The following is a 10,544-nucleotide window of genomic DNA, read 5'->3' on the forward strand; positions in this document are numbered from 1 at the left end:
CCAAGTATGATGCAAGCTAAACCATTGTGGGGCACTTAGAAAACAACAATGTCCTCTGTGCCTGAACCTGACAATAACAGATGTAAGCTGTGGCCCATGAAGGACCTCGCTTCTGGCCCATAAAGGACCTCGCCTCTGGCCCATAGAGTACCAGGTTATAACCACAGCACCAACTATGATGCAAGCTAAACCATTGTGGGGCACATAGAAAACAACAATATCCTCTGCGCCTGAACCTGACAATAAAAGATGTAAGCTGTGGCCCATGAAGGACCTCGCTTCTGGCCCATAAAGGACCTCGCCTCTGGCCCATAAAGAACAAGGTTTTTGCCCCAGCACCAAGTATGATGCAAGCTAAACTATTGTGGGGCACTTTGAAAACAACAATGTCCTCTGTACCTGAACCTGACAATAACAGATATAAGCTGTGGCCCATGAAGGACCTCGCTTCTGGCCCATAAAGAACCAGGTTTTCGCCTCAGCACCAAGTATGATGCAAGCTAAACCATTGTGAGACACTTAGAAAACAACAATGTCCTCTGTGCCTGAACCTGACAATAACAGATGTAAGCTGTGGCCCATGAAGGACCACGCTTCTGGCCCATAAAGAACCAGGTTTTTACCCCAGCACCAAGTATGATGCAAGCTAAACCATTGTGGGGCACTTAGAAAAAAACAATATCCTCTGTACCTGAACCTCACAATAACAGATGTAAGCTGTGGCCCATGAAGGACCACGCTTCTGGCCCAAAAAGAACCAGGTTTTCGCCGCAGCACCAAGTATGATGGAAGCTAAACCATTGTTGGACACTTAGAAAACAACAATGTCCTCTGTGCCTGAACCTGACAATAACAGATGTAAGCTGTGGCCCATGAAGGACCTCACGTCTGGCCCATAAAGAACCAGGTTTTTGCCCGAGCACCAAGTATGATGCAAGCTAAACCATTGTGGGACACTTAGAAAAAAACAATGTCCTCTGTGCCTGAACCTGACAATAACAGATATAAGCTGTGGCCCATGAAGGACCTCGCTTCTGGCCCATAAAGAACCAGGTTTTCGCCCCAGAACCAAGTATGATGCAAGCTAAACCATTGTTGGGCACGTAGAAAACAACAATGTCCTCTGTACTTGAACCTGACAATAACAGATGTAAGCTGTGGCCCATGAAGGACCTCGCTTCGGGCCCATAAAGGACCTCGCCTCTGGCCCATAAAGAACCAGGTTTCCTCCCCAGCACCAAGTATGATGCAAGCTAAACCATTGTGGGGCACTTAGAAAACAACAATGTCCTCTGTGCCTGAACCTGACAATAACAGATGTAAGCTGTGGCCCATGAAGGACCTCACTTCTGGCCCATAAAGGACCTCGCCTCTGGCCCATAAAGTACCAGGTTATAACCACAGCACCAACTATGATGCAAGCTAAACGATTGTGGGGCACTTAGAAAACAACAATATCCTCTGCGCCTGAACCTGACAATAACAGATGTAAGCTGTGGCCCATGAAGGACCTCGCTTCTGGCCCATAAAGGACCTCGCCTCTGGCCCATAAAGAACCAGGTTTTTGCCCCAGCACCAAGTATGATGCAAGCTAAACTATTGTGGGGCACTTAGAAAACAACAATGTCCTCTGCACCTGAACCTGACAATAACAGATGTAAGCTGTGGCCCATGAAGGACTTCGCTTCTGGCCCATAAAGAACTAGGTTTTCGCCCCAGCACCAAGTATGATGCAAGCTAAACCATTGTTGGGCACGTAGAAAACAACAATGTCCTCTGTACTTGAACCTGACAATAACAGATGTAAGCTGTGGCCCATGAAGGACCTCGCTTCGGGCCCATAAAGGACCTCGCCTCTGGCCCATAAAGAACCAGGTTTCCTCCCCAGCACCAAGTATGATGCAAGCTAAACCATTGTGGGGCACTTAGAAAACAACAATGTCCTCTGTGCCTGAACCTGACAATAACAGATGTAAGCTGTGGCCCATGAAGGACCTCACTTCTGGCCCATAAAGGACCTCGCCTCTGGCCCATAAAGTACCAGGTTATAACCACAGCACCAACTATGATGCAAGCTAAACGATTGTGGGGCACTTAGAAAACAACAATATCCTCTGCGCCTGAACCTGACAATAACAGATGTAAGCTGTGGCCCATGAAGGACCTCGCTTCTGGCCCATAAAGGACCTCGCCTCTGGCCCATAAAGAACCAGGTTTTTGCCCCAGCACCAAGTATGATGCAAGCTAAACTATTGTGGGGCACTTAGAAAACAACAATGTCCTCTGCACCTGAACCTGACAATAACAGATGTAAGCTGTGGCCCATGAAGGACTTCGCTTCTGGCCCATAAAGAACTAGGTTTTCGCCCCAGCACCAAGTATGATGCAAGCTAAACCATTGTGGGGCACGTAGAAAACAACAATATCCACTGTGCCTGAACCTGACAATAACAGATGTAAGCTGTGGCCCATGAAGGACCTCGCTTCTGGCACATAAAAGACCTCGCCTCTGGCCCATAAAGAACCAGGTTTTCGCCCCAGCACCAAGTATGATGCTAGCTAAACCATTCTGGGGAACTTAGAAAACAACAATGTCCTCTGTGCCTGAACCTGACAATAACAGATGTAAGTTGTGGCCCATGAAGGAGCTAGCCTCTGGCCCATAAAGAACCAGGTTTTCGCCCCAACACCAAGTATGATGCAAGCTAAACCATTGTGAGACACTTAGAAAACAACAATGTCCTCTGTGCCTAAACCTGACAATAACAGATGTAAGCTGTGGCCCATGAAGGACCTCGCTTCTGGCCCATAAAGAACCAGGTTTTCGCCCCAGCACCAAGTATGATGCAAGCTAAACCATTGTTGGACACTTAGAAAACAACAAGGTCCTCGGTGCCTGAACCTGAGAATAACAGATGCAAGCTGTGGCCCATGAAGGACCTCACGTCTGGCCCAAAAAAAACCAGGTTTTCGCCCCAGCACCAAGTATGATGCAAGCTAAACCATTGTGGGACACTTAGAAAACAACAATGTCCTCTGTGCCTGAACCTGATAATAACAGATATAAGCTGTGGCCCATAAAGGACCTCGCTTCTGGCCCATAAAGAACCAGGTTTTCGCCCCAGAACGAAGTATGACGCAAGCTAAACCATTGTTGGGCACGTAGAAAACAACAATGTCCTCTGTACCTGAACCTGACAATAACAGATGTAAGCTGTGGCCCATGAAGGACCTCGCTTCTGGCCCATAAAGAACCAGGTTTTTGCCCCACCACCAAGTATGATGCAAGCTAAACCATTGTGGGGCACGTAGAAAACAACAATATCCTCTGTGCCTGAACCTGACAATAACAGATGTAAGCTGTGGCCCATGAAGGACCTCGCTTCTGGCCCATAAAAGACCTCGCCTCTGGCTCATAAAGAACCACGTTTTCGCCCCAGCACCAAGTCTGATGCTAGCTAAACCATTCTGGGGCACTTAGAAAACAACAATGTCCTCTATGCCTGAACCTGACAATAACAGATGTAAGTTGTGGCCCATGAAGGAGCTAGCCTCTGGCCCATAAAGAACCAGGTTTTCGCCCCAGCACCAAGTATGATGCAAGCTAAACCATTGTGGGGCAGGTGGAAAATAACAATGTCCTCTGTGCCTGAACCTGACAATAACAGATATAAGCTGTGACCCATGAAGGACCTCGCTTCTGGCCCATAAAGAACCAGGTTTTCACCCGAGCACCAAGTATGATGCAAGCTAAACCATTGTGGGGCACTTAGAAAAAAACAATGTCCTCTGTACCTGAACCTGACAATAACAGATGTAAGCTGTGGCCCATGCAGGACCTCGCTTCTGGCCCATATAAATGACCTCGCCTCTGGCCCATAAAGAACCAGGTTTTCGCCCCAGAACCAAGTATGATGCAAGCTCAACCATTGTGAGACACTTAGAAAACAACAATGTCCTCTGTGCCTGAACCTGACAATAACAGATATAAGCTGTGGCCCATGAAGGACCTCGCTTCTGGCCCATAAAGAACCAGGTTTTCGCCCCAGCACGAAGTATGATGCAAGCTAAACCATTGTGGGGCACTTACAAAAAAACAATGTCCTCTGTACCTGAACGTCACAATAACAGATGTAAGCTGTGGCCCATGAAGGAGCACGCTTCTGGCCCAAAAAGAACCAGGTTTTCGCCGCAGCACCAAGTATGATGCAAGCTAAACCATTGAGGGGCACTTAGAAAAAAACAATATCCTCTGTACCTGAACGTCACAATAACAGATGTAAGCTGTGGCCCATGAAGGACCACGCTTCTGGCCCAAAAAGAACCAGGTTTTCGCCGCAGCACCAAGTATGATGCAAGCTAAACCATTGTTGGACACTTAGAAAACAACAATGTCCTCTGTGCCTGAACCTGACAATACCAGATGTAAGCTGTGGCCCATGAAGGACCTCACGTCTGGCCCATAAAGAACCAGGTTTTCGCCCCAGCACCAAGTATGATGCAAGCTAAACCATTGTGGGACACTTAGAAAACAACAATGTCCTCTGTGCCTGAACCTGACAATAACAGATATAAGCTGTGGACCATGAAGGACCTCGCTTCTGGCCCATAAAGAACCAGGTTTTCGCCGCAAAACCAAGTATGATGCAAGCTAAACCATTGTTGGGCACGAAGAAAACAACAATGTCCTCTGTACCTGAACCTGACAATAACAGATGTAAGCTGTGGCCCATGAAGGACCTCGCTTCTGGCCCATAAAGAACCAGGTTTTCGCCCCAGCACCAAGTATGATGCAAGCTAAACCATTGTTGGGCACGAAGACAACAACAATGTCCTCTGTGCCTGAACCTGACAATAACAGATGTAAGCTGTGGCCCATAAAGGACTTCGCTTCTGGCCCATAAAGGACCTCGCCTCTGGCCCATAAAGTACCAGGTTATAACCACAGCACCAACAATGATGCAAGCTAAACCATTGTGGGGCACTTAGAAAACAACAATATCCTCTGCGCCTGAACCTGACAATAACAGATGTAAGCTGTGGCCCATGAAGGACCTCGCTTCTGGCCCATAAAGGACCTCACCTCTGGCCCATAAAGAACCAGGTTTTTGCCCAGCACCAAGTATGATGCAAGCTAAACTAATGTGGGGCACTTAGAAAACAACAATGTCCTCTGTACCTGAACCTGACAATAACAGATATAAAGTGTGGCCCATGAAGGACCTCGCTTCTGGCCCATAAAGAACCAGGTTTTCGCCTCAGCACCAAGTATGATGCAAGCTAAACCATTGTGAGACACTTAGAAAACAACAATGTCCTCTGTGCCTGAACCTGACAATAACAGATGCAAGCTGTGGGCCATGAAGGACGTCGCTTCTGGCCCATAAAGAACCAGGTTTTCGCCCCAGCACCAAGTATGATGCAAGCTAAACCATTGTGGGGCAAGTAGAAAACAACAATATCCTCTGCGCCTGAACCTGACAATAAGAGATGTAAGCTGTGGCCCATGAAGGACCTCGCTTCTGGCCCATAAAGGACCTCGCCTCTGGCCCATAAAGAACCAGGTTTTCGCCCCAGCACCAAGTATGATGCAAGTTAAACCATTGTGGGGCACTTAGAAAACAACAATGTCCTCTGTGCCTGAACCTGACAATAACAGATGTAACCTGTGGCCCATGAACGACCTCGCTTCTGGCCCATAAAGGACCAGGTTTTCGCCTCAGCACCAAGTATGATGCAAGCTAAACCATTGTGAGACACTTAGAAAACAACAATGTCTTCTGTGCCTGAACCTGACAATAACAGATGTAAGCTGTGGCCCATGAAGGACCTCGCTTCTGGCCCATAAAGAACCAGGTTTTCGCCCCAGCACCAACTATGATGCAAGCTAAACCATTGTGGGGCACTTACAAAAAAACAATGTCCTCTGTGCCTGAACCTGACAATAACAGATGTAAGCTTTGGCCCATGAAGGACCTCGCTTCTGGCCCATAAAGGACCTCGCCTCTGGCCCATAAAGAACCAGGTTTTTGCCCCAGCACCAAGTATGATGCAAGCTAAACCATTGTGGGGCACTTAGAAAAAAACAATATCCTCTGTACCTGAACGTCACAATAACAGATGTAAGCTGTGGCCCATGAAGGACCATGCTTCTGGCCCAAAAAGAACCAGGTTTTCGCCGCAGCACCAAGTATGATGCAAGCTAAACCATTGTTGGACACTTAGAAAACAACAATGTCCTCTGTGCCTGAACCTGACAATAAAAGATGTAAGCTGTGGCCCATGAAGGACCTCACGTCTGGCCCATAAAGAACCAGGTTTTCGCCCCAGCACCAAGTATGATGCAAGCTAAACCACTGTGGGACACTTAGAAAACAACAATGTCCTCTGTGCCTGAACCTGACAATAACAGATATAAGCTGTGGCCCATGAAGGACCTCGCTTCTGGCCCATAAAGAACCAGGTTTTAGCCCCAGAACCAAGTATGATGCAAGCTAAACCATTGTTGGGCACGTAGAAAACAACAATGTCCTCTGTACCTGAACCTGACAATAACAGATGTAAGCTGTGGCCCATGAAGGACCTCGCTTCTGGCCCATAAAGGACCTCGCCTCTGGCCCATAAAGAACCAGGTTTCCTCCCCAGCACCAAGTATGATGCAAGCTAAACCATTGTGGGGCACTTAGAAAACAGCAATGTCCTCTGTGCCTGAACCTGACAATAACAGATGTAAGCTGTGGCCCATGAAGGACCTCGCTTCTGGCCCATAAAGGACCTCGCCTCTGGCCCATAAAGTACCAGGTTATAACCACAGCACCAACTATGATGCAAGCTAAACCATTGTGGGGCACTTAGAAAACAACAATATCCTCTGCGCCTGAACCTGACAATAACAGATGTAAGCTGTGGCCCATGAAGGACCTCGCTTCTGGCCCATAGAGGACCTCGCCTCTGGCGCATAAAGAACCAGGTTCTTCCCCAGCACCAAGTATGATGCAAGCTAAACTATTGTGGGGCACTTAGAAAACAACAATGTCCTCTGTACCTGAACCTGACAATAACAGATATAAAGTGTGGCCCATGAAGGACCTCGCTTCTGGCCCATAAAGAACCAGGTTTTCGCCTCAGCACCAAGTATGATGCAAGCTAAACCATTGTGAGACACTTAGAAAACAACAATGTCCTCTGTGCGTGAACCTGACAATAACAGATGTAAGCTGTGGCCCATGAAGGACCTCTCTTCTGGCCCATAAAAACCAGGTTTTCGCCCCAGCACCAAGTATGATGCAAGCTAAACCACTGTGGGGCACTTAGAAAACAACAATGTCCTCTGTGCCTGAACCTGACAATAACAGATGTAAGCTGTGGCCCATGAAGGACCTCGCTTCTGGCCCATAAAAGACCTCGCCTCTGGTCCATAAAGAACCAGGTTTTCGCCCCAGCACCAAGTATGATGCTAGCTAAACCATTCTGGGGCACTTAGAAAACAACAATGTCCTCTGTGCCTGAACCTGACAATAACAGATGTAAGTTGTGGCCCATGAAGGACCTAGCCTCTGGCCCATAAAGAACCAGGTTTTCGCCCCAGTACCAAGTATGATGCAAGCTAAACTATTGTGGGGCAGTTAGAAAACAACAATGTCCTCTGTGCCTGAACCTGACAATAACAGATATAAGCTGTGGCCCATAAAGGACCTCGCTTCTGGCCCAAAAAGAACCAGGTTTTCGCCCCAGCACCAAGAATGATGCAAGCTAAACCATTGTGGGGCACTTAGAAAAAAACAATGTCCTCTGTACCTGAACCTGACAATAACAGATGTAAGCTGTGGCCCATGAATGACCTCGCTTCTGGCCCATAAAGGACCTCGCTTCTGGCCCATAAAGACCTCGCCTCTGGCCCATAAAGTACCAGGTTATAACCACAGCACCAACTATGATGCAAGCTAAACCATTGTGGGGCACTTAGAAGACAACAATGTCCTCTGTGCCTGAACCTGACAATAACAGATGTAAGCTGTGGCCCATGAAGGACCTCGCTTCTGGCCCATAAAGGACCTCGCCTCTGGCCCATAAAGAACCAGATTTTCGCCCCAACACCAAGTATGACGCAAGCTAAACCATTGTGGGGCACTTAGAAAACAACAATATCCTCTGCGCCTGAACCTGACAAGAACAGATGTAAGCTGTGGCCCATGAAGGACCTCGCTTCTGGCCCATAAAGGACCTCGCCTCTGGCCCATAAAGAACCAGGTTTTTGCCCCAGCACCAAGTATGATGCAAGCTAAACTATTGTGGGGCACTTAGAAAACAACAATGTCCTCTGCACCTGAACCTGACAATAACAGATGTAAGCTGTGGCCCATGAAGGACTTCGCTTCTGGCCCATAAAGACCCAGGTTTTCGCCCCAGCACCAAGTATGATGCAAGCTAAACCATTGTGGGGCACGTAGAAAACAACAATATCCTCTGTGCCTGAACCTGACAATAACAGATGTAAGCTGTGGCCCATGAAGGACCTCGCTTCTGGCACATAAAAGACCTCGCCTCTGGCCCATAAAGAACCAGGTTTTCGCCCCAGCACCAAGTATGATGCTAGCTAAACCATTCTGGGGAACTTAGAAAACAACAATGTCCTCTGTGCCTGAACCTGACAATAACAGATGTAAGTTGTGGCCCATGAAGGAGCTAGCCTCTGGCCCATAAAGAACCAGGTTTTCGCCCCAGCACCAAGTATGATGCAAGCTAAACCATTGTGAGACACTTAGAAAACAACAATGTCCTCTGTGCCTGAACCTGACAATAACAGATGTAAGCTGTGGCCCATGAAGGACCTCGCTTCTGGCCCATAAAGAACCAGGTTTTCGCCCCAGCACCAAGTATGATGCAAGCTAAACCATTGTGGGACACTTAGAAAACAACAATGTCCTCGGTGCCTGAACCTGAGAATAACAGATGCAAGCTGTGGCCTATGAAGGACCTCACGTCTGGCCCATAAAAAACCAGGTTTTCGCCCCAGCACCAAGTATGATGCAAGCTAAACCATTGTGGGACACTTAGAAAACAACAATGTCCTCTGTGCCTGAACCTGATAATAACAGATATAAGCTGTGGCCCATGAAGGACCTCGCTTCTGGCCCATAAAGAACCAGGTTTTCGCCCCAGAACGAAGTATGACGCAAGCTAAACCATTGTTGGGCACGTAGAAAACAACAATGTCCTCTGTACCTGAACCTGACAATAACAGATGTAAGCTGTGGCCCATGAAGGACCTCGCTTCTGGCCCATAAAGAACCAGGTTTTTGCCCCACCACCAAGTATGATGCAAGCTAAACCATTGTGGGGCACGTAGAAAACAACAATATCCTCTGTGCCTGAACCTGACAATAACAGATGTAAGCTGTGGCCCATGAAGGACCTCGCTTCTGGCCCATAAAAGACCTCGCCTCTGGCTCATAAAGAACCACGTTTTCGCCCCAGCACCAAGTCTGATGCTAGCTAAACCATTCTGGGGCACTTAGAAAACAACAATGTCCTCTATGCCTGAACCTGACAATAACAGATGTAAGTTGTGGCCCATGAAGGAGCTAGCCTCTGGCCCATAAAGAACCAGGTTTTCGCCCCAGCACCAAGTATGATGCAAGCTAAACCATTGTGGGGCAGGTGGAAAACAACAATGTCCTCTGTGCCTGAACCTGACAATAACAGATATAAGCTGTGACCCATGAAGGACCTCGCTTCCGGCCCATAAAGAACCAGGTTTTCACCCGAGCACCAAGTATGATGCAAGCTAAACCATTGTGGGGCACTTAGAAAAAAACAATGTCCTCTGTACCTGAACCTGACAATAACAGATGTAAGCTGTGGCCCATGCAGGACCTCGCTTCTGGCCCATATAAATGACCTCGCCTCTGGCCCATAAAGAACCAGGTTTTCGCCCCAGAACCAAGTATGATGCAAACTAAACCATTGTGGGGCACTTAGAAAACAAAAATGTCCTCTGTACCTGAACCTGACAATAACAGATGTAAGCTGTGGCCCATGAAGGACCTCGCTTCTGGCCCATAAAGAACCAGGTTTTCGCCCCAGCACCAAGTATGATGCAAGCTCAACCATTGTGAGACACTTAGAAAACAACAATGTCCTCTGTGCCTGAACCTGACAATAACAGATATAAGCTGTGGCCCATGAAGGACCTCGCTTCTGGCCCATAAAGAACCAGGTTTTCGCCCCAGCACGAAGTATGATGCAAGCTAAACCATTGTGGGGCACTTACAAAAAAACAATGTCCTCTGTACCTGAACGTCACAATAACAGATGTAAGCTGTGGCCCATGAAGGACCACGCTTCTGGCCCAAAAAGAACCAGGTTTTCGCCGCAGCACCAAGTATGATGCAAGCTAAACCATTGTGGGGCACTTAGAAAAAAACAATATCCTCTGTACCTGAACGTCACAATAACAGATGTAAGCTGTGGCCCATGAAGGACCACGCTTCTGGCCCAAAAAGAACCAGGTTTTCGCCGCAGCACCAAGTATGATGCAAGCT

Source organism: Rhineura floridana, chromosome 8 (genome assembly GCF_030035675.1).
Source record: "Rhineura floridana isolate rRhiFlo1 chromosome 8, rRhiFlo1.hap2, whole genome shotgun sequence".
Taxonomy (NCBI): domain Eukaryota; kingdom Metazoa; phylum Chordata; class Lepidosauria; order Squamata; family Rhineuridae; genus Rhineura; species Rhineura floridana.